This window comes from Amblyomma mixtum, chromosome 9 (assembly GCF_055824585.1).
Source record: "Amblyomma mixtum isolate Tamu chromosome 9, ASM5582458v1, whole genome shotgun sequence".
NCBI classification, from domain to species: Eukaryota; Metazoa; Arthropoda; class Arachnida; order Ixodida; family Ixodidae; genus Amblyomma; species Amblyomma mixtum.
The window spans coordinates 92,673,859-92,699,162 of NC_143020.1; the positions used below are offsets into that span (position 1 = coordinate 92,673,859).

General features: G+C 47.4%; 6 non-coding genes across 6 annotated transcripts; all 6 read right to left on the reverse strand.

Annotated features, from left to right (window-relative positions):
* Positions 1-11,208: 11,208 nt before the first annotated feature.
* TRNAA-AGC (transfer RNA alanine (anticodon AGC)) lies at positions 11,209-11,281 on the reverse strand. The gene has a single exon. It is a non-coding gene; the product is annotated as a tRNA-Ala (tRNA).
* Positions 11,282-13,499: 2,218 nt separating this feature from the next.
* On the reverse strand, positions 13,500-13,573 carry TRNAT-AGU (transfer RNA threonine (anticodon AGU)). The gene has a single exon. It is a non-coding gene; the product is annotated as a tRNA-Thr (tRNA).
* A 99-nt stretch (positions 13,574-13,672) lies between these two features.
* Positions 13,673-13,746, reverse strand: TRNAT-AGU (transfer RNA threonine (anticodon AGU)). Its single transcript has one exon. It is a non-coding gene; the product is annotated as a tRNA-Thr (tRNA).
* Positions 13,747-13,845: 99 nt separating this feature from the next.
* On the reverse strand, positions 13,846-13,919 carry TRNAT-AGU (transfer RNA threonine (anticodon AGU)). The gene has a single exon. It is a non-coding gene; the product is annotated as a tRNA-Thr (tRNA).
* A 7,524-nt stretch (positions 13,920-21,443) lies between these two features.
* On the reverse strand, positions 21,444-21,517 carry TRNAT-AGU (transfer RNA threonine (anticodon AGU)). Its single transcript has one exon. It is a non-coding gene; the product is annotated as a tRNA-Thr (tRNA).
* A 99-nt stretch (positions 21,518-21,616) lies between these two features.
* Positions 21,617-21,690, reverse strand: TRNAT-AGU (transfer RNA threonine (anticodon AGU)). The gene has a single exon. It is a non-coding gene; the product is annotated as a tRNA-Thr (tRNA).
* Positions 21,691-25,304: the final 3,614 nt, after the last annotated feature.

A 25,304-nucleotide genomic window follows, 5' to 3' on the forward strand; every position in this document is an offset into this window, starting at 1 on the left:
GACGTTCTTTCGCCGAGGAGTCCGCTGGCTTCCGCTGCAGGGCTTATCCGGTCCACCAAACAAAGCTGGGGTTCCAGATTCGAGCTGGTTAAGAGGACTTCTCACTGCTCTGGACTCAGTAAAAACATTTATTTTAGTGCTTCGGTGCATCTAAAGATTATCTAAATGCAATCCTAGACTAAAAAGTGCCTATGAATTCTGTATATTTCGGCTAAAACTTTCGAAACTATAACGATATACAGTAAGCATTAGAAGCGCCAGAAACGGACTTAAATTTAAGTCCACCTAACTCAAAAATAAAGATGCCGCCTCCGAGGGTTCACTGGAGGACGAGAGAGAGAGAGAGAGAGAGGGAAAGGCAGGGATGTTAACCAGAAAGGATTCCGGTTGGCTACCCTGCACAGGGGAAGGGAATGAGGGGAATTAAAGAGGAAAGAGAGAAGTAAAGGGAAATAATCACAGTCTGTCAATTAAGGCAGGAGGACGAGACGCTCTTAAAGGAAGAAGCAAGCTAAGCTCCTCATCAGCCCGGCCGAGGATTTTTGCGAGTGCAATCTAAAAACTGCGGAGAGGATATGCTTTCGTAAAGTTTCAAGCTCGTTCATAAAAGTATCCAAGAATACGCCTTCTTTATATATGCGAGAAACGATGAAGTTATGTTCCGAAAGGTGAAAAGAGAATGTTCCTCCTGTTTTATTCATATATACTAGAGACAAAAACGAACTGACTGAACCAGTTTCGGGTAAATGTATCTGCGATAAGGATGGAAATCCTCCGCTGAAGTGGAAGGCTATTACAGCATGGCGGGGCTTCATTTTCCGCCTAGCGAGATGGCCAAGCAGAATTGCATAGTTTCTATTTTATTAGACCCAAGGCAGGCCCGCTGTTCATTACACGCTTCATTTTGAAGAAAATGATCAGAACACCAAATGAAATTTGGGGAGCGGGCACTATCTTCGCATCACAAATTATATAAACAGGGTACAATCTATTTAAAGGATGGCTAAAATACCTAGGGTATTTTCTTTTTTCCTCTCGAAATGCTGAAATACCTGAGTCCGTTCATTATATACGAGTCGCGCATGTTCCAGCAAGATAATAAAGGCTTTCGGCAAAAACTCACACTGAAACCTCTGTCAGATAAGCGTGACATATATTTCGACTTTCAACATTGCGGAGTTGCCTGTTTGCTGCTACTAGCTTAGTTTTTCGAAGCAGAGAAAATCACGTCGTTAAAAAGAACAGAGAAAGCATCGCAACATAGAAGCGTTTACACTTGCTGGTCGCGGCATGCACTTTGAAAAGTTCAAACCCAGAATTTTTTCATTTATTTATTTATTAATAATTTAATTAATTAACGCCGTTAAAAAGAAGAGAAAAAGCATACCAACCTGGGAGCTTTTACACTGGCTGGTTGCGGCATGCATTTTGAAGGGGAAAGTTCAAACCCAGATATAATTAATTAATTAACTAATTAATTTACATCGTTAAAAAGAAGAAAAAAAGCATCGCAACCTCGAAGCGCTTGCACTTGCTGGTTGCGGCATGCATTTTGAAGAGAAAAGTTAAAGCCCATTATTTATTTACTTGTTTGTTGGTGTGTTGGTGTGTTTGTTTTGTTTTCTCTTCTCTTCTCTTCTCTTCTCTTCTCTTCTCTTCTCTTCTCTTCTCTGCTCTGCTCTGCTCTGCTCTGCTCTGCTCTGCTCTCGTTTCGTTTCGTTTCGTATCGTTTCGTTTCGTTTCGTATCGTATCGTATCGTATCGTATCGTATCGTATCGTATCGTTTCTTTGTTTCTTTGTTTCTTTGTTTCTTTGTTTCTTTGTTTCTTTGTTTCTTTGTTTCTTTGTTTCTTTGTTTCTTTGTTTCTTCGTTTCTTCGTTTCTTCGTTTCTTCGTTTCTTCGTTTCTTCGTTTCTTCGTTTCTTCGTTTCTTCGCTTGTTTGTTTGTTTGTTTGTTTGTTTGCTTGCTTGCTTGCTTGCTTGCTTGCTTGCTTGCTTGCTTGCTTGCTTGTTTGTTTGTTTGTTTGTTTAGCCCCGCCGCTGTGGCTCAGTGGTTACGGCGCTAGGCTGCTGACCCGAAAGACGCGGGTTCGATCCCGGCCGCGGCGGCTGAATTTCGATGAAGGTGAAATTCTAGAGGCCCGTGTGCTGTGCGATGTCAGTGCACGTTAAGAACCCCAGGTGGTCGAAATTTCCGGAGCCCTTCACTACGGCGTCCCTCATAGCCTGAGTTGCTTCGAGACGTTAAACAACAATAAACCAAACCAAACCATTTATTTATTTATTTATTCGTTCATTCATTCATTCAATACTGCCGGCCGCCGTTTGGTAGCCAAGGCAGGAGTGGGCTGATAACGTGTACAATGCTTGGTCCACAACACATAGCAATATAAACAACAACAAAAACTAAAGCACATACATGCGCACATAGGGACATTGAGGAGAAATTGAAGTTTGCTTGCATCGACAGATTAGCAGCTCCTGATTACTAAAACGCCACTCATACCGACAACAAAGCTCTTGTAACGTAGAAAAGCGCATGAACCAAAATACAGATATCGCCGCCACAGGCCGAACTCGCAAGTACAAGCGTGATGACGTCATAGGACAAAACAGTGTTGCTAGAACCAACGTGATACCTTTCCAGAGTCCTAGTGTTGCTAGAACCAATGGTTCTAGGAACACTAGGACTCGAAAATGCCACGAATCACTGAGGCGCAGCCAATGCATGCGCAAATCTCGTTGACGTCGCCAGATGGCGCCACGTACCCGACAGCTACGCGCGCGCCTGCAGCATTGGGACCAATCAGCGCCTGCTCACCGGCAGTAGGCGGGCTCCCGGTATTCCGCTAACGGTAACAAGTTACACGGTATGAAAAGGTGTCTATTTGCGAGAACTTCGTTGACTACTTCGAGAACGGGATCCATCGTAACGCTGGCAAAACGCCGGTGCAAACGTAAACGAAGCGACGGTAGCGACGGCCGCAATAGCCGATAGATGCCTTCAACGTGCGGCCGGCGGTAGCTTTCTTATCGGCTGCTGCTAGGCCGCACTGCTGGCCGTCAGAAATCACGGAGTCTGCATTACGTCACGTGCACGTCATGTTGCACGTCACTTAGTCCTGTGTCGTCATAAGAGAATCCCAAGATTTCATCAGAGCGGCGGGAAAAACTTTTTCAACTTGAAATCCAAATTTCCTAGAAATAAATGCATCTTTCGCTGCCGGCCAAGTGGCAACAAAGCCATGAAATGCCGAACTATCGTATTTTGCTTTTTAAAAAATATTAATAGAGCTCTCCTCACTGTCCCTTTAAAGTTTCTGCGGAACAAACGGGCTTATAAACCATAAACAAACACGTTGCATTTACATGCAAGTAAAGACCGCAATAAAAGCTTGCGCTTGAAGAATCATATAACACAGTAAACTTACAAGATGGAACTTATTGCCGATAAAAATATTTATGGTGACGATGAGGTCAACAAATTGTAAGGTAACTTGTTCCAGTCGGGTATAATTCTTGGAAAGAACAACAGCTTATATACATTGGTTCTGCACCGTGGTAATAATATTGTTTCTTCATGTTTGTGCCTAGATATATTGTACTGCGAGTAAGAGGAAAATAGTATTTTAATATGATTATTGATGACGGCGAATAACAATTTCAAACGGTGCATTTTTATTCTCGCGAAAAAGAAACGACGACGCATATTGTATTTGCAGATTTCATTAAAAACCATAAAAGCATCTCGCCTCAACACGCAGACCGCGAACAACGTGATTTCTTTTCTTAACTGAAACAAATTCAAACATCCCGCAAACAATGCGATTTCTTTTCTCAACTAAAACAAGTTCAAACAGACCGAAAACAACTCCATTTCTTTCCTCAACTAAAACAAATTCAAACAGACCGCGAACAACAGGATATCTTTTCTGAAGTAAAACAAATTGAACCAGACCGCAAACAACGTGATACTTTTCCAGAACTAAAACAAATTCAAACAGACCGCAAACAATGTTATTTCTTTTCTCCCCTAAAACAAATCCAAACAAACCTCTAACAGCATGAGTTTTTCTCTCAACCAAAACTAATTCAAACACCTTAACGCAGGAAGCTTTTTGTAAGGCAGCACATGGCTCTTGAAGAGCCTGTTTTACAGACTTTTGAAAAAAGTCATCGTATGTGTGCCCGGTGTTTAGAACTGAAACGCTCCGATTTGACAGTTTAAAGTGAAGAGATCAGAATATTGCCACGTGTCAGTGTGGAGTTAGTTCGTTCGCGATCAAGGCCACAGTAACGGGGCGTTATCATTTTTGTTCGTGACGCGAGAAGCGACCGGACTAATCTCGATTGATCACAGCCATGAAGAACTGCATCTCCGTTTTTCCAGGTTACTGTAGTTGATTTTGACCGGTTATCTCGAAGTTTCCTTGCCGGCTTTAATTTGAGCGATGCAGCGAGCGCCGGGCACTCGTAATTCGACGACTGACAAGCACGTTTGTTGCTTATGCCACTGCCGTGCTGGTTAGTTCTTTTGCGGGCGCAAGTCAACCCAAATAAAGAGCTTCGTTTGCAACTCTTGTTGGTGTCCTATTGACCGCTGGACTGCCGTCACTACAACGTGACATCTGGCGGAGGTGCACGTTTGTTGCTTATGCCCCTGCCGTGCTGGTTAGTTCCTTTGCGGGCGCAAGTCAACCGAAATAAAGAGCTTCGTTTGCTACTCTTGTTGGTGTCCTATTGACCGCTGGACTGGCGTCACTACACCGTGACATCTGGCGGAGGTGCTGGGTAAGGTTCCATGTACCGGACACCCCAGCAAGTCGTGACGCCAGCCCTTTGAGTCATTCACCGGGGGACCTGACTCCAGGACATCGCGCAAGCCGACGCCTGCAAGGGGACGCATCTGAGTTCGGGACTCTGCTGGAGCTTACCCGGAAGCGAAAGCAAACAGCAACGTCCACCATGAGCCTGCCCCAGACGTCGACTCTAATCATTCTGCAGCAGCCCCGGGTGCCACCAACCTTCGACGCTTCGGCTACGGCTGACCCCGAAGAATGGCTGGAACAGTTCGACCGTGTGGCTATCTTTAACCACTGGGACGATTACACGAAATTGAGGTACGTCTTCTTCGCCTTGGAGGGACCAGCAAGAATCTGGTTTGAGAAGGAGGAAGCTATATCCTTACGATTTGGGAAACCTTCAAGAAGCAGCTTCTGAATACCTTCACAAACGTTGAGCGAAAGGAGGGAGCCCAGCAGCTGCTACAGTCTCGCATACAACACCCAAACGAGACCATTCCAGTGTACACTGAGGAAATGAAGCTTATCTTCCGGCGTGCCGAAAAGGTAAAGCTGCTTATGCGAGGAGTTAAAGAGCAACTCTTTGCCGGCCTCTTTACAAACCGAACACCGTCGCGGAATTCTTATAAAAGGCATCCACCATGGAAAAAACTTGATGCCAGAGCCCGTCAGTATGACCGCTAGCAGCGCATTTTCTCAGCAAGCTGCCCGGACACCGCTAACAATGATGACCTGCTGGAGGTTATACGTCAAGTTGTGCGAGAAGAGCTCCGACGATTGCTGCCAACGGGAACGCCGCCGCAGCTTACATCGCTCACTGACATCATCCGGGACGAAGTTCCACAGGCCTTGGGTGTGTCGCCGACAACCACGCAGCCTCTGGAGCCCCCAGACATGATTTACGCCGCAGTAGTGCGCCGTCCTGCACCTCGACGATGGGACCCAAGCCCCTATCGCCCTGAGTCAGCTGCGCTGGACCGCTCCCCCTCGACCCGAGTCGCACACGGCCGAGGAAATGCGAACAGGGGAAAACTCCCGACCAGCGCCGCCCACTATGCTTCCACTGCGGCGAAGCTAATCGCATCCTTCGGCACTGCCCATACAGAAGAATTGGCATCCGAGGGTTATCTTACGATGTCCCACTACCCCGACCCGGCCAGCGACCAACCGAAATCGAGGAGTTCTTGCGTCGGGAAGAATGCTCATCGCCGAGCAGCCTATCACATTCCCCGTCGCCATCGTCACAGCGCTTTGTATCTCCTAGCCGAGGATACGCCGTGCGTGGACGCTCCCCCAGCCTCTGAAGGTTAAACTCAATAAAGCAGCCTCCAGAAGCGCGCGACGCTCGCTATCGAGCAGGTGTTCTGCGGAACGACTTCCAGAATGGGTAGGGGCAGAAGAAAGCGAATCAATTGACATGCCGGCGAAATAAAAAAAAAACATAGACGCTCCTCCTAGATGCCGCCTCGGCGATAGCGGTCAGCGTAGACAGGTATTTCCACCCGGCGGCGTCGATCATTAACTCAGACTGTCTGCCGCGCATACGAAGTCGTAAAATAGCAAGTGTAACCAAGGTCCTTAAAATTCAGGTCCCATATGTAGCTAGGACACGCATAATGTGAAGTCCAGATCACTTAAAATGGCGAGCTCGAAACTTCGCTCTCACTTCCCGATTTCTGTGACACCACCCGCCGAGCTCTTCGAACTCAGCGAGCGGGCACGCTCCACTGTCCACAGCAGTTGTGCGTGCTTGCGTGCGTGCGTGCGTGCGTGCGTGCGTGCGTGCGTGCGTGCGTGCGTGCGTCCAGCATGCGTGCGTGCGTGTGTGCGTGCGCGCGCGTGGGCAGAGCGTGATTGTAGGCTTCTGTAAATGACAGAGGGCCCAAGCGAAAACCAGTTTACTCCCATAGTTTCGACCAGGGTAGTTCTTTAATATATAATTTTGAGCGCGTGCTACTAAGAACGTATGCCGAAATTATGTGCACACAATGATGCCTTAATCAAATTTCAGATGTTTATCTATGTTTTTAAGTTCATTCATCGAAACGTTCATAACCGTCCTCCTTCATATATTTTATACAGCGCACTGTTGTGTTCTAGAATTACACGAGAGCCTTTTCAATAGATAACACAACTGATTTAATTATCAATGACAAACAGCTACAAAATAAGAACAGAATAAATCGATTCGTGCCTCAATAAAAAGCTTTTCCCGAGGCGTCCTGTAATTGGTGTCAGAAGGGGCTCAATTTTTCTCGATACATGATGGGCGGAAGAAAATGCGCAAATTAATGCGTAATTTTGCTCCGCCTGCAGAAGCTGGCTGTTCGCTCCATACCCTACTTTGCGGAAGATGAACTTGGAAGATGAAATATGATTCGCGGGCACTCTCTTCGCAATATAAATTCTATTAATGCCGCAGATGCTTTTCCCGTGATGAGAGAAATAATACATCGTTAATGATAATTCATCAAAATAATTCGTCTTTCTAACACGGCACACATGTTCTATGTACCACATTACGAAGATTTGCGCCAATACTCCACAGTAAAAATCCTGCCCAGATCAATGGCGATCGCCACGGCGGCGATGTTCATCTGTTCGTCAGCAGTTTTTGCGCAAGCAGTAAGCATGCCCTTGCAAAAAGAAAAGCAAACAAATACCGCATCCAGTCTACGTTTACTATTCCTCGCTAGGCTGTGCGTTCTGAAAAGAAATAATCGTAATGGCAAACTCACGGTTGAAAACTGGAGAGCTGCTTTGGTTTATGGGGACCAACGTCCCCAAGGGACTCAGTCTATCGGAGACGCTGAAAACTGCAGACCGGTTTTCATACTCAGTCTTCATAAGGAAATAGAAACATAACTGGGCGTAACTCACCGAATGCACACAATGTGATTCTCATATCTACAGTCTAACGTATTCCGATGGCCAGAATACAGTATGCTCTTTATAAGCTGGCAAAACACAAGATGATTGAGCAACCCGGGTCATACGCTTTCCACTTAAACGCCCCTTGAGCGGCTGATGTCAATATCTGCGATGTTCTTACTTGCTGAGCTTGCTGAGGTTAAAATAAGTCCCCATCAAAAGTTTGCGACGCTGGATGCATAAGAGGTGTCTTGCGTAACGGCGTCTCGCAACGATGGTTATTATGCGAAAGCGCATGCACTAATATGCTGGCAAAAACAAGACAAAAGATATTTTGCCTGCAGTCGAGTAGACTGCAGTTGGCACAGGCAGGCATTTCAACATCGGCTTGCGTGCATCGTTAAATGCGGCCGCCTGCGGAAGACATGCAGTCGCACACCAGACAACGTAGCAGGGAACGTTAAGGGTGAGCTCCCAGATTCACGGAAGGCACGTACACTTTCGAGGACAGAACACGTATATAGAGAAGCCGGGAATTTAGTTGTCAATCCCCGAATTCTGAGACATACTAAGTCGAACTCTTAGTGAGCACTTAACGAGCAGGAACAGTACAATGTCCAAAGAGGGTGTCCTGAGATACCGGAACGCTTCGTAATTAAGGCTCCAGGCCTCTCTTCCCTGCTGAGTAAATTCAGTCCGCGCTTTGCATTAGGCAAACACGGCCATTATACAACTGTGGCGCTCCGCATCTACAATAATTCCCTCTTGGCAATCCCCTGTAATGATACCATCTTTCTTACATGTTCTACCCCTTCAACATTAGGGCTTGGTTTGAGAATGCTGAGAACTCAGTGAATAACTTGGATGAAACGATTTATTTACTGGAAGCTTTTTCATTATAATACATTTATGTTCTGCCTGACTGACGGCATTCTTCTTCAAACGAGACTATCATCCTGTTTTGTACAGGCGCGGAAAAAAGTAATCGGAGCACGCAACTGCCTTCGAATATTTTTCACGCGTCAACTAATTCAAATTTCCAGCAGTAGTGAGCGCATGCTGGCAGAGGAAATTGGTGGGCTTTCTTGTAGACAAACAACGCTTCTTCATTACCAATGGAGAAAGCGTGATTGCACTTCGAACTCAATAGCGTGCTCCGTTTACTTATGGCCGCGCCTGTACCTGAATAAAAACGATTTATTTGCTGGAACCTTTTTATGATAATAAATTTAATTTATCGTCTTCCTGACTTATAGCTTTCTTCTTCAATCGAGGCAGCCTTCCTCTTTTCCACGTGAAGACAAACTCCACATGGAGAAGTCAAATGAAACTGAGGTCGGCACTTTCCAACGGTTGCTCTTCGTAAAGACTGATTTCTTGCTTGTCTGGCTATGTTATCGTTTTTTTCTAGCAGTAAAATTCTCATTTAAAGCTTAAAAGCTTAAAAGTTTCCCGTTACTCGATTTAACCTCGTTACATCCGGAACAGTAATAGCTGGACGCTGCCTTCTTGAAGCAAATGGGCGTGTGGCGCAACGTTTGGGATCCACGCAAAACATTTCGCGTCTAAACACGCCTTTTTTTGTTGCGAAATTGGCAGGCGATTGCCACACCTATATTTTGCTGTTACTTCTTGCTTTCTAACACTGACAGCTCCGCTTTTGGTGAGCGTAGTCTCTTTGTCTTTAGAATGCCGTTTTCTTTTTCTATACAGACCAAACTCAAACACTTCTCAGCATCCCTTTATGAGAAAAACTTTAAATCAATTATACTTAGTTTCTGCTCTGATTACCAAGTGACCGACAGCTAGCCTGACAAAGCGTCTTCATCTACCAGCACTTGCAGCAATCGTATATTCACCACTTCATGACTATTCGGTGCTTTCCTTGTCATAACCAATAAAACTAAACTAGGAACCACTTAACAAGGGCAAAGGATAGAGTAGCAGTAGTAGTGGCTGTGATTGGTGCCTCTTCATACTTACCGAACGAACACGAAGCGCACGTTGGAATATCTGTAACATGCAAGTCTTGTGTACTGCCACATAACAACCTCGATTTCGCATCCGCCGGGTTCAACTACGCCCTGTGAACTGAACAGTTACCGTATGTCATAGGCCTGTTCGACCAGTCTTGCCGACAGAATTAAAATCAGTGTTCTGTCCAGGAGGTTCGCTTTAGTTTTCGTTTCTAAACACCTTTTTCCCACATAAATGGTCACTTGAGATGCGCCAATATTTCGCTGGAGTAAACAGTTAAACATGCCTAAACCGTTAGTTAGGTGTTAGTTTGGTAGTCATGCATTAGGACACGCTTAAGGGCAGTCCCTTTTTTTAATCGTCGACAACTAAAAGAGCCCAAAATCGGGACATGGCGTAAAGAGAAGGGACTCAATGGCGCATCATCGCCTGTGCTGGCATATTCTGTCCTGGTTCTCGCATATCCGAAAGCACCCGATAAAGTATATAACAGCTGAATAGCCAGCAAAGTCCTCTATAGAGACAGTAATAACATTCCGATCAAGAACTGTGTCAGACAAAGAGACACGATCTCTCCAGTACTACACACCGCATATTTACTGGAGGTATTCAGACATCTGGATTAAGAAGTGTTTGGAATAAAAGTTACTGGAGAATACCTTAGCAATCCGGGTTTCACTGATGACTGCTTCACTAAGTAACTCAGGGAACGAATTTAAAAGCATGATCGAGCACCTAGATGGGCAGAACAGAATAGTTCGTCTAATTAATGATATCAAGAAACGCGAAGTACACTTCAACGGTCTCGAAATGGAAGGACAGTTTACAATAGGAAGCGGAGCGTTGGAAATGGCATCTAAGGAGAATGCAATGAAATGCACCTGGCTTTCCAACAGATTTGCTTCTAACAAACTTCGTCGAGGTGTCATCTCTAAAAACCGAAATCTTCAGAGCAATGAGGACGAGGCTATCTCTCATCCCAAAGAGCTTTGGAAGGCGGACGATGTGAAACGAGCACCAATGTATGGTTGGGAAGCACACGTGTTGGGCGGCATATTTGTTTACAAAGACTGTACTCTCACATTATGAACGGCAGTTTACCGCCGTCCTTCAGGTGCAAGTATACACAACACTTGCATCTTGTGAATACTCAGCTATGAGGCTGAAACGTACAGACTAACATAAAGGGTTGCTCTGAAACTGAAGACAATGCAGCGAGTTTTAGAAATGACAATGATAAGCGTAACTGCGTGGTTAATGAAATAAATGCTGGTTAGATGACACCTTAGGCGAAATAAAGAAGAGTAAATGGTCATGGGCATGGCCTGTAATGCGAAGGCTGTTAATCAATGGTCGTTAAGGGTAGCAGAGTATGTTCCAAGAGAAGAGAAGAAGTGTCACGCGAAGGGTCTTTTTAATGTGTAGCTTCCCATAAGTACGCGAACGTTAAACTGCAAATGCACCACCCTAGCACGATTTGAATTGGAAAAAAATCTTGCAATAAAAGACTTATGAAGCCATAATTTGCATGAAATATAGTTCAATGAATAAAATAAGTGGAGGTGCTGGGTATCGATCCCAGTACCTCTCGCATGCTAAGCGAGCGCTCTACCATCTGAGCTACACCCCCGACGAAAGCGCGCAGTAACTAAGTACAATAAAATGCGGCAAGAGCTGCACGAAGAATCTAGGCCGCACCCGGGAGCAGCCGCACGGGAGAGGATATCTCCGCTCCCTCCCGCTCTGTCTTTGGCTGTCGCATTTTTTCCGCAGCCGGTTTGAGGGCGAAATCTGTTTCTGATCCCAGTCACGTAGCCGCTTTACCTTCAGTACACGGCATGCGGCCGCCGTTTCCTCAAAGTTTCAACCACAGTCATGTATTGCTTGCAGAGACTGGCGATTTCGTCTAGTATAGATTCAATAGTTCTGTGAAGGTTGTTTCGTCCTGTTCGAAACACTTCCTGTCGAAGAAACATTTATTATTAGCGAGCCACTTGTGAAGAAATGGCCAACATATGTACCATTTCACCAAAATATTGCTTAACGGTCGGAGTTCTTACTTGTTCCCAACTCAATCTCCATCGAGTGTAGCCGCCGAGGTGACTCAGTGGTTACAGCGTTCGGCTGCAGGCCCGGCCGCGGCGGCTGAATTTCGATGAAGGCGAAATTCTACAGGCCTGTGTACTGTGCGATGTCAGTGAACGTTAAAGAACCCCAGGTGGACGAAATTTATGGAGCCCTTCACTACGGCATCCCTCATAGCCTTAGTTGCTTTGGGACGTTAAACCCCAATGAACGAACTACGATGCCGTCATTCATAGGTTGACATTCATAGGTTCATAGGTTGACGGGTTGTCATTCATAGGTTGACATAGATTTAGAATGTATATAGAAAGTGAAACAAAGACTCATTTCCTAACCAATCCCGATGTCAAGGCTACTTCCTCCCACAGCAGCCCGTCTGCAGCCAACTAGAGCGTCGTATCGTAGTCATGGCAACAATAAACCTTAAAAAAAACATTATCCTCGAGTGCCATTTGAGCCACCGCCGGCGAAAACGGAGCACCTTGGTTTCCCTGGTGCCTGAGACATTTCAACCAGCGCTTGTTTTTTTCTTTATCATCTAATTCGGCTCCCGCTGCAGCCTATCGTGCTGCATATATCTGCACCAATGATCCATTTTTAAACATCACTTGTATTCCACTCGTCAGGTGAGCTGAAATGGTTGAAACCAAAATTAAATGAATTCGCCTACCCCTGGTCTGGTTGTAGTACATCAAGACTTGGTTTTAGACCTATGTAACAATTTGACCCAGTTAGTATGGCGTAAAACATCCCAACGTAACGCTGATCTGCTCCGGCAATGCGAACGACTGTGGCTACGACGAGTAACAGTTGGCTGTTTGCTGATGTTTGCTATCTCATGCAAGGCATAAGAATGAAAAGCAGTTTAACACAATTTTTTTAGGTATTCGCAGCTTTTTATTTGAGAGCGAATAATACAGCTGTATGTCCGAAATTTCTTGTTAGTCGCTACCGCGATGCGAATATTTTATGTAGAGATTAATCAGTGATTTCTGCGTCGCCGTGCGCTAACAGCCAAAGTATCGGCACAAAAATTGATTGCTCGCTCTGGAAGTTTCGTTAGTAGAAGCGTCTGCACGACAAAAATTTGTAAGAGCCTATCCTCATACACTGACCAGAATGCTCGTGAATTTAAGGGAAAGACAGAGCTCGCGCTCACTCGCTTCTTTTGGAGACGCATTAAAACGCACCGGTATGCCTTTAGAAACTGGTTCTTGCTTGCTCCAAAGCTCTCCTTTGGTCGTTCACATTTTTCTGAAGAAAACGCTGTTCAGTTAGAGCCTACCCTTAAGACATATGCGGATGGGGGCAGTCGGGAAGAGCTCACAGTTTCCAAGCAGAAATACGAAGACAAGGACTGTGTCTATTAAGGATAAGGATCTATTACCTTACCGAATTCGGCTGCTGACCCAAAAGACGCGGGTTCGATCTCGGCCGCGGCGGCTGGAATTTCTTTGGAGGAGAAATTCTAGAGGCCCGTGTACTGTGCGATGTCAGTGCACGTTAAAGAACCCCAGGTGGTCGAAATTTCCGGAGCCCTCCACTACGGCGTCTCTCATAGCCTCAGTCGCTTTGGGACGTTAAACCCAATACACCAATAAGCCAACCTTATCGAATGGCATGGCGAGTGTTGTCCACAAGATTGAATGTACCCATGTGGACGCATAACACAACGGCCGTTCATCTTATCTCTTAGTGCGAGCAGCGCGACCAATAGGCACAAATAAGGAGCCATAAGGTACAAACAAAAAACTAAAAAACAAAGGAACCGGCGAGATTTGGACTCACGATCTCCTGTTTACTAGACAGGCGCTTTAACCAACTAAGCCACGGCGCCGACGGACCCTCCGCTGAAATCCGCTCATTGAAAGGACGCCCAAGTGCAACTCCGGCCTTTAAAAGAGTACTGTTAGGTGTACACTGCAAAAATTGAATGAGGCACCGGCGAGATTCGAACTCACGATCTCCTGTTTACTAGACAGGCGCTTTAACCAACTAAGCCACGGCGCCGACGTTTCCTCCACGGAAATCCGCTCATTGAAAGGACGCCCAAGTGCAACTCCGGCCTTTAAAAGAGTACCGTTAGGTGTACACTGCAAAAATTGAATGAGGCACCGGCGAGATTCGAACTCACGATCTCCTGTTTACTAGACAGGCGCTTTAACCAACTAAGCCACGGCGCCGACGGACCCTCCGCTGAAATCCGCTCATTGAAAGGACGCCCAAGTGCAACTCCGGCCTTTAAAAGAGTACTGTTAGGTGTACACTGCAAAAATTGAATGAGGCACCGGCGACATTCGAACTCACGATCTCCTGTTTACTAGACAGGCGCTTTAACCAACTAAGCCACGGCTTTTTTTTTTTTTTCTTTATTGCATGAATGAATACATCAATAAAATATCGTAGTTGTCGTGCCCCTTGGCAGACAACCGTGTCTAATGGACTTTCATTAACACAAGTTGGTCCATCAGACTCAATACATCATCCGCGCAATCTTGTTGCTTCAAGACTTCTCTTAACTTATACACATGTTCCACAAAATAACCACATACCGATCGTGCATCCACGTCACAATGTCTTACAGCCATTCTACTCCTCCAAATGCTGTGAAGGCCCAATAACATAATCTGGTCATACTGTGCAACATCACTTTCAGTGGTCAAGTACCGAATTCCGCGCGGTGTCAATGGCAAGTCCTTTTTTAGGGTTCTTTGCAAAACATCCCAGTAGAACACCGCATCCCAACAATCGAGGAACACGTGTTCTACCGTCTCCGGTTTTCTACACAGGAGACAGTTCGAGCCCCAAGGAACAAAAAGGCCCTTTTCCTCTAGCCATGTTTTTACTGGTAGCGTTCCTGTGTGTAATTTAAAAAAGAATGTTTTGACGCCAGGTGCAACAGTCATCTTTTTAACTCGCCTGAGAACGTCTTTCCCAGGGCCTTCACAGTATAAGGTTCTGTACAGTGGCGCTGGAAACAACTGTTCAATAAGATCCTTGTATAAGCGCTTCGGCGTTACATTCGCTAAATACTCTAGCGAGAACCGCACTTGCAAAAACCTGAATGACCAGACAACCTCTCGCAGGAAGCGAGACACTGTGTACCGCCGAGCATTGCACGAAGAGACAATGAATTCTGGAAGTGCACTGGATAACATGGTTTGTATGAATGTTCGCAGGAAGGGGTCATTTTGGTCACGCAGGAAACAAAACCTTAAAACAACCTGCCGCACATAGAGATGCATTAGAGACAGTCCCCCGACCTTAACTCTCCGGAAGAGATTATCTCTGCGAATTCGTTCCCAATTGGACGCCCAAATGAAGACCGCAAAAACCCGATGAAACCTTTGGATATTGGTTCGTGCACAATATAATACTTGAAGTAAATACATGATCCTTGCCACAAGAAAGGTGTTACATACAGTTGCGCGCGCGAAAATAGAAAGATTACGGCCCATCCATCCCTTGGTCCGGTCCCGCATTTCTTCCGCTTTTTCGTTCCAGTAATTGGTATTTTCCCCATATCTGTCCAGCGGGACTCCCAAATAAACTCCGGGAGTTGTAGCCCATCGGACCCCGCAGAACAATTCTGGTTCCAAGTCCCATTGCCCATGCCAGACTCCGAGACATTTATCGAGATTAACAGCGCTACCAGTTTGCCTGCAAAACCTTTCGGTTACTTGTAACGCTTCTACAATACTTTTGCGATCTTCACAAAAGAGGGCAACATCATCTGCATATGCCAGTATTCGCACCTCACACGCTCCCAACCTAAAACCACGGATGTGCTCGCTCGCAGTTATCATCCTACAAAAAGGCTCCAAATAAATTGCAAAAAGTAGAGGGGACAGTGGACATCCTTGTCGAACAGAAGCCCTCACATCAATTCTTTCAGATAATATTTTGTTTACCATAAGTCGTGTCGAGCAACATGCATAAGCCATTTTTACCCCATTGAGAACAACCGAACCAATACCAATATGTTCCAACAAACAATAGAGTATTTCATGAGACACCCGATCAAATGCTTTTTCAAAGTCAATTTGAACCATAGCCACTTTCTTATTTAAAGCATCGCAGCACTCGAGCACGCTGCGTGCTACATGAATATTTTTAAATATGCTTCTTGTTTTTATGCCACACGTTTGGTGAGGCCCTACAATATCCTTTATGACGTATTGCAATCGCTTAGCTAACACTTTCATCAGGATTTTATAATCAACGTTTGTTAACGTGATCGGTCTATAGCTTGTTACTTTTACCAGCTTGGCAGGGTCATCTGTCTTAGGAATTAAGACCGTATGAGCATTGCTAAACGAAGGAGGCAGCCTACCGACCTCAAAACACTCTTTGAAAAGCTTATGTAGCATAGCAGCAATGTCATATTTAAAGCTCTTATAAAAGGCAGCAGTCAAACCGTCAGGTCCCGGCGACTTTCCGGCATTCAATTCCTCAATTGCTGTCTCTATTTCCTTAATACTTATTTCGCTCTCTAGTTCTTCAGTTATCTCATTTCCTAATATTGGCATAAGTGGCAAAAAGTTTTCCCGAAACCCTTCTTCACTTGGTGCTTTGCGTGAAAACAGCTCACGGTACTGTTCCACGAATGCACTCGAAATTTCACTTTGTTCACTGAGGATTCGTCCTTTGTATTCGATAACTGATATCTCGTTTGACCGCGCGTATCGCTTTTCATCTGTGAGCGCGCGTTTTGTAGGCATTTCACCAGTAAGCCATTTTTCCGTGCGTGCTCTTATCGCTGCTCCTCTGTACTTCTGAGCATCTAAAGCTTCTAGCCTAACTTTGACGCCTTTTATATCATGCATGAACATGCCCGGCGTTTTTTCCTCTTCGTGCCCTAAATTCGCCAAAAGCTCACGCAAATGCTTTTCTTCTTTTTTTTCCTCATATTTTCTTATGGTTGAACGCTCAATGGCATGCATTTTCAACTCCTGCTTAAAGCATTCCCAAGATTCAATTCGTCCTGTTTTACTATTATTAAACATATCCATGCTTTCCTTAACTTTTCTTAAAAATATGTCGTCTTCTATAAGCCTTGAGTTTAGTTTCCACATATCCCAGTTCATTTTTGCTTTACGCTGCTTCCTTCCTCCCAAAGTTACCGTAACTAGGCAGTGGTCACTAAATGACACTTGCTTCACTTCATACTGCTCACAGGAAGGTGACAACTCCGGCGACACATATATTCTGTCTAGTCGTGCGTGGCTACTACCTTGAAAATGCGTAAAATGCACGTGATTCTGACTCTTCGCCAGGCCTATTACATCCTCCAAGCTGCACTCGTTGAGGACACTCTTCAAGAAATCAACACTCGTGTCTTTTACGTCCTTTACATTTGAACGATCTTTAGGGTCCAAAACGCAATTGAAGTCTCCCAATAGTATGAGCACTCGACTGCAATCAAGGAACGAGGCTAACTGTTCAAAAAAACCGCGCCGTTCCTTTTGTATCGTGGGAGCATACAGGACAACAACCCTCAACGCGAATGTTTCATATGTGAAGTCACACACAATAAACCGCCCCCTTGCACAAGTTATTATTTGTTCCTCCACTATGCCTATGTTTTTCCTCAGGAAAAGACAGCATCCCGCCGACAAACCAGCCGCATGGCTTACACAAACATTGAAATGCGAACGAAAACCAAGCACCATGTTATCTGTTTGCTGCTCATCCTCAACTTTTGTTTCTTGAATAGCCGCGATATCTTGTGGGGTTTAAATTGGGGGGAGATAAACACGTATTCCCCGTTTAACCGCGGCTGAGCCAGTTCAAAGCCGCGCGGACCCCACCCCGTGGTCGCGTACGCTACTGAGCGCACGCCGACCACGGCGGGCCGTGCTCTACGGGAACAAAGGAACGACACACTGGCTGACACAAACAAGGCATTTATTGCTATAGCAACAATAACGCCAGCTAGCAACAAAATACACTGAGGAATCTAGGATGTCCGACTCACCAGCACGGCTACGAGCGAACGTCCGCCCACGGTAGGGCAAAGGGATAAACTCCGAGGTCGAGCGGGTCGGGCTCGGCGGGAGTAAGTTCCGGCCAAGAGGCGCCCGTCGACGAAGAGCGAAGCTGCGAGCGAAACGTCCGTTCGCTTCCCGTTGCCGAGGGAGAAGAGGCCCCGTAGCTCCCCGCGAGCGCGCAGCAAAACGCCATCCGTGGCGCTGGTGTCGCTGCGACGCGAGCGCCCTCCCCTGTTAGTGGAAAGTCACCGAACCGAGAGGAGTGCTTTGCGGAGGAGCTAACCACAGGGAACTAGCGCGTTGAGGGAAAGCGAACGCAGGGGACGAAAGCGTCCCCACATCCCCCCAACCTTAAATAGACCCACGCGCCTGCAAGTTACATGCTATGGAGGAGTCTCCTGGTCTTCATGCACTTGAGGCAGGTCGTGCAGCGGAGGTCACGCCGACAGGGTGCACGCAGTCTTCCGCGGTATTCCGAAGGCGGCGTGAAGGTCTCCGCTGGGACGACTCGCATGGCCCGCGGGCTAAGTGCCCGCAGGCCCGCGAAGAGGAGGGCCGGTTGACCACTGCAGGCCAAGATTCCGCAGTAGTCGCCAGGGCAACAGCAGCCAGACGTGGCTGCTGTCTGGTCTCGCCACGGCTGCCCCGGATGGATGCGGCGAACAGGATACAGGCCGCTCCGTCGCAGCAGGCGGCAGCGAGACGATGTGCACAGGACAGCAAGCCGCAGTGGCTCCAGATCTGTAAAATTTACGAAACACACTCCGCATGCCTTTAACGTAGGTCACGGGAGGGGAAACGGTGTACACAAGGGCCTGGTGGCTCAATGCTCAACTCGCTAGCAAAATGTGTCGGGCGGCTGTGCAACGCAAAGTTCGAGTGAACAAAGCCCTTTCTTGAGTTGAACGAGAATGCTCGGTTCATGCGAGGTTAAAAAAAACGGGTGGGCCAGCAAAGTGCGCCCCCTCTCAATACCACGGTCCGGTGGTCGTGTCACTTTTGACAAGGTGCAGGCGGCTATGAATAGCCTTAGGCCTCAATGCCACTGTGAAGGTCGACGACCCCCAACAAAAGAAAGACCCGAAACGGGTTTCGTGCGCGCAGCCGCGAGGAGACATCAGCGTTGTGGGGTGGTCCTCCCCGCTCACTGCACAAAGCAGCTTGAGCGATCGGCGCCCACCGTATCGGACGGTGTCGGAACGCCCGGTGCCGAGCTGCAATACCAGCGAGCTCGTTAAGGCACCCGTGGCCCCAGGCCACCCGGCTCCCAGAGCCGCGACTCCCAGAGTCGAAAAAGACAGCGAGAAAATATATACAGAAAACTCGGACCACCCACGCGGCTTCCGTACTCACTCGCTTCGGGCTCGGCAACTCCGCGGGCGCTAGGCCTCGCGCTCCCTCGATGCGGACCAAGTGGTTCTTGAAGCAAATCCAGGAAGAAAACTTCACAGAAAAAAAACATGCTGAGCATGTCGAAAAGTTCAAACATGCTGCAGCGCAATACACCTCGCACTCAAGAAAGCATGCCGCAGGTCCTAGCGATCAAAATTCACTCTAGGCCTAGCACTTGTCAAGTCCGGACAAAGAGCGTTCCTCGAACCGAACAGACTGTCGTCCAATGTTCCAAGAGCAGGCCCCACGTTGGGCGCCAGATGTGGGGTTGAAATCGGGGGAGATAAACACGTATTCCCCGCTTAAGCGCGGCTGACATGGTTCAAAACCGCGCGGACCCCACCCCGTGGTCGCGTACGCTACTGAGCGCACGCCGACCACGGCGGGCCGTGCTCTACGGGAACAAAGGAACGACACACTGGCTGACACAAACAAGGCATTTATTGCTATAGCAACAATAACGCCAGCTAGCAACAAAATACACTGAGGAATCTAGGATGTCCGACTCACCAGCACGGCTACGAGCGAACGTCCGCCCACGGTAGGGCAAAGGGATAAACTCCGAGGTCGAGCGGGTCGGGCTCGGCGGGAGTAAGTTCCGGCCAAGAGGCGCCCGTCGACGAAGAGCGAAGCTGCGAGCGAAACGTCCGTTCGCTTCCCGTTGCCGAGGGAGAAGAGGCCCCGTAGCTCCCCGCGAGCGCGCAGCAAAACGCCATCCGTGGCGCTGGTGTCGCTGCGACGCGAGCGCCCTCCCCTGTTAGTGGAAAGTCACCGAACCGAGAGGAGTGCTTTGCGGAGGAGCTAACCACAGGGAACTAGCGCGTTGAGGGAAAGCGAACGCAGGGGACGAAAGCGTCCCCACAATCTAGATCTAACTCCCCGAGCAGTCGGTTCAACTGCACTTGCTTACGCTTCGAGGCAAGCCCTCGTACGTTCAGAGTGCCAACTTTTAGCGGTTTCTTCAAATAAGCCATAGCGGGCACACAGCAAACAAACAACAGTGACTAAGGCTCACTGCTTCGGCCGCTCGTCGCGAGTTAGCGACGAGGACCGCGACAAGGCTAACTTGCCTTTCTTGGCTCCCTCCCCTCTCCAATGCCTTTCTAGCCGACGCAGTTCTCGTTCCGTAGCCGGTGCCTTTTCGTAGTCACGAGGTCGCTTAATGGAAGCGACTGTCGCATCCATCGGCGCCTCGGAGTCGTGGTCGCCTGAAGTGCTCTCCCTCGTTGGCTCTTCTGGCGCCGCAGCAGCATCCGCCTTCTTGCCAGTCGTTTCTGCAGCGGGGTCACCTTGAGACTTCTCGTCGCCAGCGGGCAGCTCCGGCTGCTGGGAAGCAGGGCCGACGCTGAGTCCTGAAGGGGGCGGGGCTCCGGCGTTCTCCAGTTCCTCCTGGTCCATGAGCAGCTCGCTGCCGTCGTCTTGCGGCGGAGCAGTACCCGTGGCCACACGCGCATACGTGCGAACGCACCCTTCCCGTTCGTGTCCGAAGGCGTGACACAAACTGCATCTTGGCGTGCGGCAGTCGCGTCGAATATGTCCCGTCCTTTTGCACCGTAGGCATATTGGTGGCCGTCCAGGCACCACCACCAACACTTGTCCTCCGTAGAACTTGAGCATGTGGGGCAAATCATCGATAGAGAGCCCCTCCTTCAGAACCATACGCACCAGACTGGTGGTCGATTCGACGTCTTCGAAACCGGGACTGTTCCACTGCTCGCGGTTGACGTCTGTCACCTCTCCAAATTCTTCAAAAGCCTTCTGCACAGATTCATTCGACACGTAGAAGGGCACCCAGTGCACCCTGAAGGCCAACTCACGTTTGTTGGGGTCTATTACCGCACAATAGCGTTTTTTCACTTCAAGTGCTCCTTCTTTCAGCAGTCGTTCCTTCGCTTCCGCAGTTTTCAGCTTCAACATCCACACATGCGACATTTGAAAGGCCCCAATGCCAGCCACGAAAGGTAGAACACCGGCAGTTTCCAAAGGCTCACGAAAATCCTGTATGCGATAAGGCCGCCCGGCAATATCGCAGTGAAGGACAACCGCTGTCTTCATTGCGTCTCCCGAAGGCAGCGTAGGCAAAACTAAGCGATAGCCCACTGGTGGGCGTCGCTCACCGAAACCTCGGCCAGACATGACCGATAACGAAGCGCGCTCAGAGCTTCCCATCACACGACCGTCTCCCACGGAAGCCGGAAGTGGAATGACCAACTAAGCCACGGCGCCGACGTTTCCTCCGCGGAAATCCGCTCATTGAAAGGACGCCCCAGTGCAACTCCGGCCTTTAAAAGAGTACCGTTAGGTGTACACTGCAAAAATTGAATGAGGCACCGGCGAGATTCGAACTCACGATCTCCTGTTTACTAGACAGGCGCTTTAACCAACTAAGACACGGCGCCGACGTTTCCTCCGCGGAAATCCGCTCATTGAAAGAACGCCCAAGTGCAACTCCGGCCTTTAAAAGAGTACCGTTAGGTGTACACTGCAAAAATTGAATGAGGCACCGGCGAGATTCGAACTCACGATCTCCTGTTTACTAGACAGGCGCTTTAACCAACTAAGCCACGGCGCTTTTTTTTTTCTTTATTGCCGGAAAACAATACATGCGCAGGCATAAAAAGTCGCTAGCCAGACTTTGGCTAAGGCGACGGATTAAAACATTTTCATTTCGATCAATTTGTCCATAACTGCCACCAGTCCGGTGGCTGAGGTTGACTGCGAAGAACATCTCTCAGAGAAACTACACTTTCTATAAAGTTTTCCCTGACTGGTTTCACATTTGCGTCTGCGTGCCTAGCCGCCATCCTAGTTTTCCAGATGCTGTGGAGGCCCAGTAGCATAAACATATCGTATGGCACTTCGCCACTTTCTATAGGCAGGAACCGGATGCCATATGGAGTAACAGGTAGCTCTTTTTTTAAAGTTCTTTGCAAGATATCCCAGTGGAAAACCGGGTCCCAGCAGTCGATAAAGACATGTTCGATGGTCTCGGGTTTTTTGCACAGTGTGCAGTCGACGTTCCATGGTACGAAAATGCCTTTATCGTTTAGCCATGTTTTCACCGGGAGGGTACCCGAGTGTAATTTAAAGAAAAAGGATTTGACGTTCGGTCTTACCGGCATCTTCTTAACTCGATTTAGCACATCTTTGCCTGGGCCTCCGCAGTAAAAAGATCGGTATAAGGGTACAGGTATAAAGATATCTAACAAATCCTTGTACAATTTTTTCCTGGGTACAGCAGCCAGATATTCAGTCGAAAAATGAGAGCTCAAAATGTGAAAGGCAGCCACAACCTCACGTAAAAACCCAGTTACAGCACGATTCGTGGCTGGGAAACTGGACACAACAAATTCCGGTAACACATTTCCTAAGCGCACCTGCAACATTGTGCGCAACAAAGGATCGGTTTGATCACGTAGAAACAAAAATCTTGCGACAACTTGTTTCAGAAACAAGTTGGAAAGTCCAAGGCCACCTCTTTTGACCGGTAGGAACAAATTAGCTCGACTAGTTCGCTCCCAATTCGAGCTCCAAATAAAAACAGCAAACACTCTATGCAGCTTCTGCACGTTTGCTCTGGTGATGAGCAAAAACTGCAAAAAATACCAAATTCTGGCTATCAAAAATACATTGCACACACTTGCACGCGCGAAAACAGAAAGGTCACGTCCTTTCCATCCATCCGCTTTTTTCCTTGCACTCTGCGTTACCTCACCCCACAACTCTGTACTGTTCTTATAGTGCTCTAAGGGCACCCCCAAATACTTCGCAGGGGAGGTCGTCCATTGCATGTTAGCAAACACTGCGGGTGTGCTCTCCCAATCACCGTGCCAAAATCCAATGCACTTATCCCAGTTAACTTCGCACCCGGTCTTTTTGCAATAGGCCCGCGCAACTTTGACAACTTCTTTAACGCTTTCTTGGTCCGCGCAAAAAACAGCAATATCATCAGCGTAAGCAAGCACTTTTACTTGCACTGACTGAAGAGTGAAACCACAGATCCCATCATTGTGTAACAGCGATAACAGAAAAGGCTCAAGATAGATCGCAAAGAGCAGAGGCGAGAGCGGGCAGCCCTGCCTGACCGAGAAACAGATAGGCACAGGTTCAGTAAGCTGTTTGTTCACTATAATACGCGTAACACAGTTTTCGTACGCCATCTGTACACCTTGTAATATTACAGAGCCGACGTTGGCATATTCTAGAACGGCGAAAAGAATTTCGTGTGACACGCGATCGAAGGCCTTCGCCAAGTCAAGCTGCATCATGGCAACTCGTCCCACGAACGCATCGCAACATTCAAGAACAGTTCTAGCAATGTGCACATTCGTTCCAATGGTGCGACCTTTAATACCGCACGTTTGGTGCGGCCCTACAAGGTCCTTTATAACCTTTTGCAGTCTATTGGCAAGAATCTTCATAAACACTTTATAGTCGACGTTGGTCAGGCTTATCGGCCGATAAGCCCCAACGGACAGCAGTTTAGCCTGGTCTTCACTCTTGGGCACTAAAACCACGTGTGCTGTTTTAAATGACGGCGGCATTTTCTTTGTTTCATACATTTCAGTGAAGACGCAGTGCAGAGCATAAGTGAGTTCGGCTTTGAAACTCTTATAAAAATCACTGCCTAGGCCGTCAGGACCAGGAGATTTTCCGGTACTCAGTTCTTCGATCGCTCTTCCCACTTCGCTTACGCTGAATGGTACCTCCAGCCCTTGTTTTATTTCATCTCCAAGCTTTGGCATACGAGACAAGAACGTTTCTGTAAAGCCCTCTTCTTCAAGCTGACGGCGCCCAAACAATTCCCTATACTGTTCAACAAAAGCTAACTGAATCATCTTGCTATCATTCGTTACCTCGTTTCTGTACCTAATTTGTTTTATTTCATTTTGAGTCGCATACTTCTTTTCGTCACTAAGCGAGCGTTTAGTAGGCACTTGGTCAAGCCAGAGACGTTCAGCACGCGCCCTTATCACGGCAGCTGCATACTTGTTTTTTTCGATAATCTCAAGTTTACTTTTTGTTTCTCTTATCTCTTTCTTATATCTTCCCGGCTGGGAACTTTCCAGGCTTACGAGCAAGTCAAGTTGGCAATGTAGTTCTTTTTCTTTAACACGTTTATCATGGCAAATAACGCTTGCTCTTTCAATCGCGTTCATTTTCACTTGCTGTTTGAAATCTTCCCATCTAATTACCCAGTTCCCAGGCTCTGCTGATAGCAATGCTTTAATACATTCATTAACTTTACTACCAAAACGTTCATCCTCGAGTAACTGTGCATTAAACTTCCAAAGATCCCACGAGAAACGAGATTTCTTTTCTTTTTTTCCCAGGGTAAACGCAACTAAGCTGTGGTCGGTAAAAGACATGTTTTTCACCTCGTAGCTGTTGCACAAAGGAACAAGATCAAGGGACACATACGCTCTGTCCAATCTCGCGTGACTTTCACCCTGAAAGTGAGTAAAATGCGATGCTACCGACAGAACTTCAGCAACATCATCTAAACCATTTTCGTGTACAAGCGAATTCAACAATTCCGCACTTTTGTCGCGGACAAGTCTTTTTGTAGTTCTGTCCTCTGCTTTACATACGCAGTTAAAGTCACCCAACAGCACAATTAACCGCTCACAGCATACGTATTGTTCAAGACGCTCAAAAAATCCCTCGCGCTCGTTCTCTTTGTTAGGGGCATACACACATATGATCCTCCACAGTAAATTGCAATAAAGAAAATCAACTACAAGCAAACGGCCAGTTTGACACACAGTTAAATTCTGTTCGACAATCCCCATGGAATTCCTAATAAAGACAGCACACCCCCCCGATGTGCCAGACGAATGGCACACACAAATATTGTAACGTGTCGTAAAAGGCTGCACCATACGGTCCGTCTGTTCCTGTCCTTCGACTTTGGTCTCCTGGACGGCTATTATGTCGAGGTCATTATCGAGGAACAACCGGCTTAGTTGGTACTGACGTTTTTTAGAAGCCAGTCCCCTGACATTAATTGTTGCAATGCGCAACGCTCCAACAGGTGTCGAAGCCATCTAGTTTAAGTACAGGAGCCGTATGGTGCGTACCTGAGGACACAAAGCGACGGCGGAGGGCGACTTGCCTAGTCCATGGTGCTCGATGGGTACAGTGCCGGTATTCCAACGTCTCTTGCACCTCTGCCTCATGCGTACG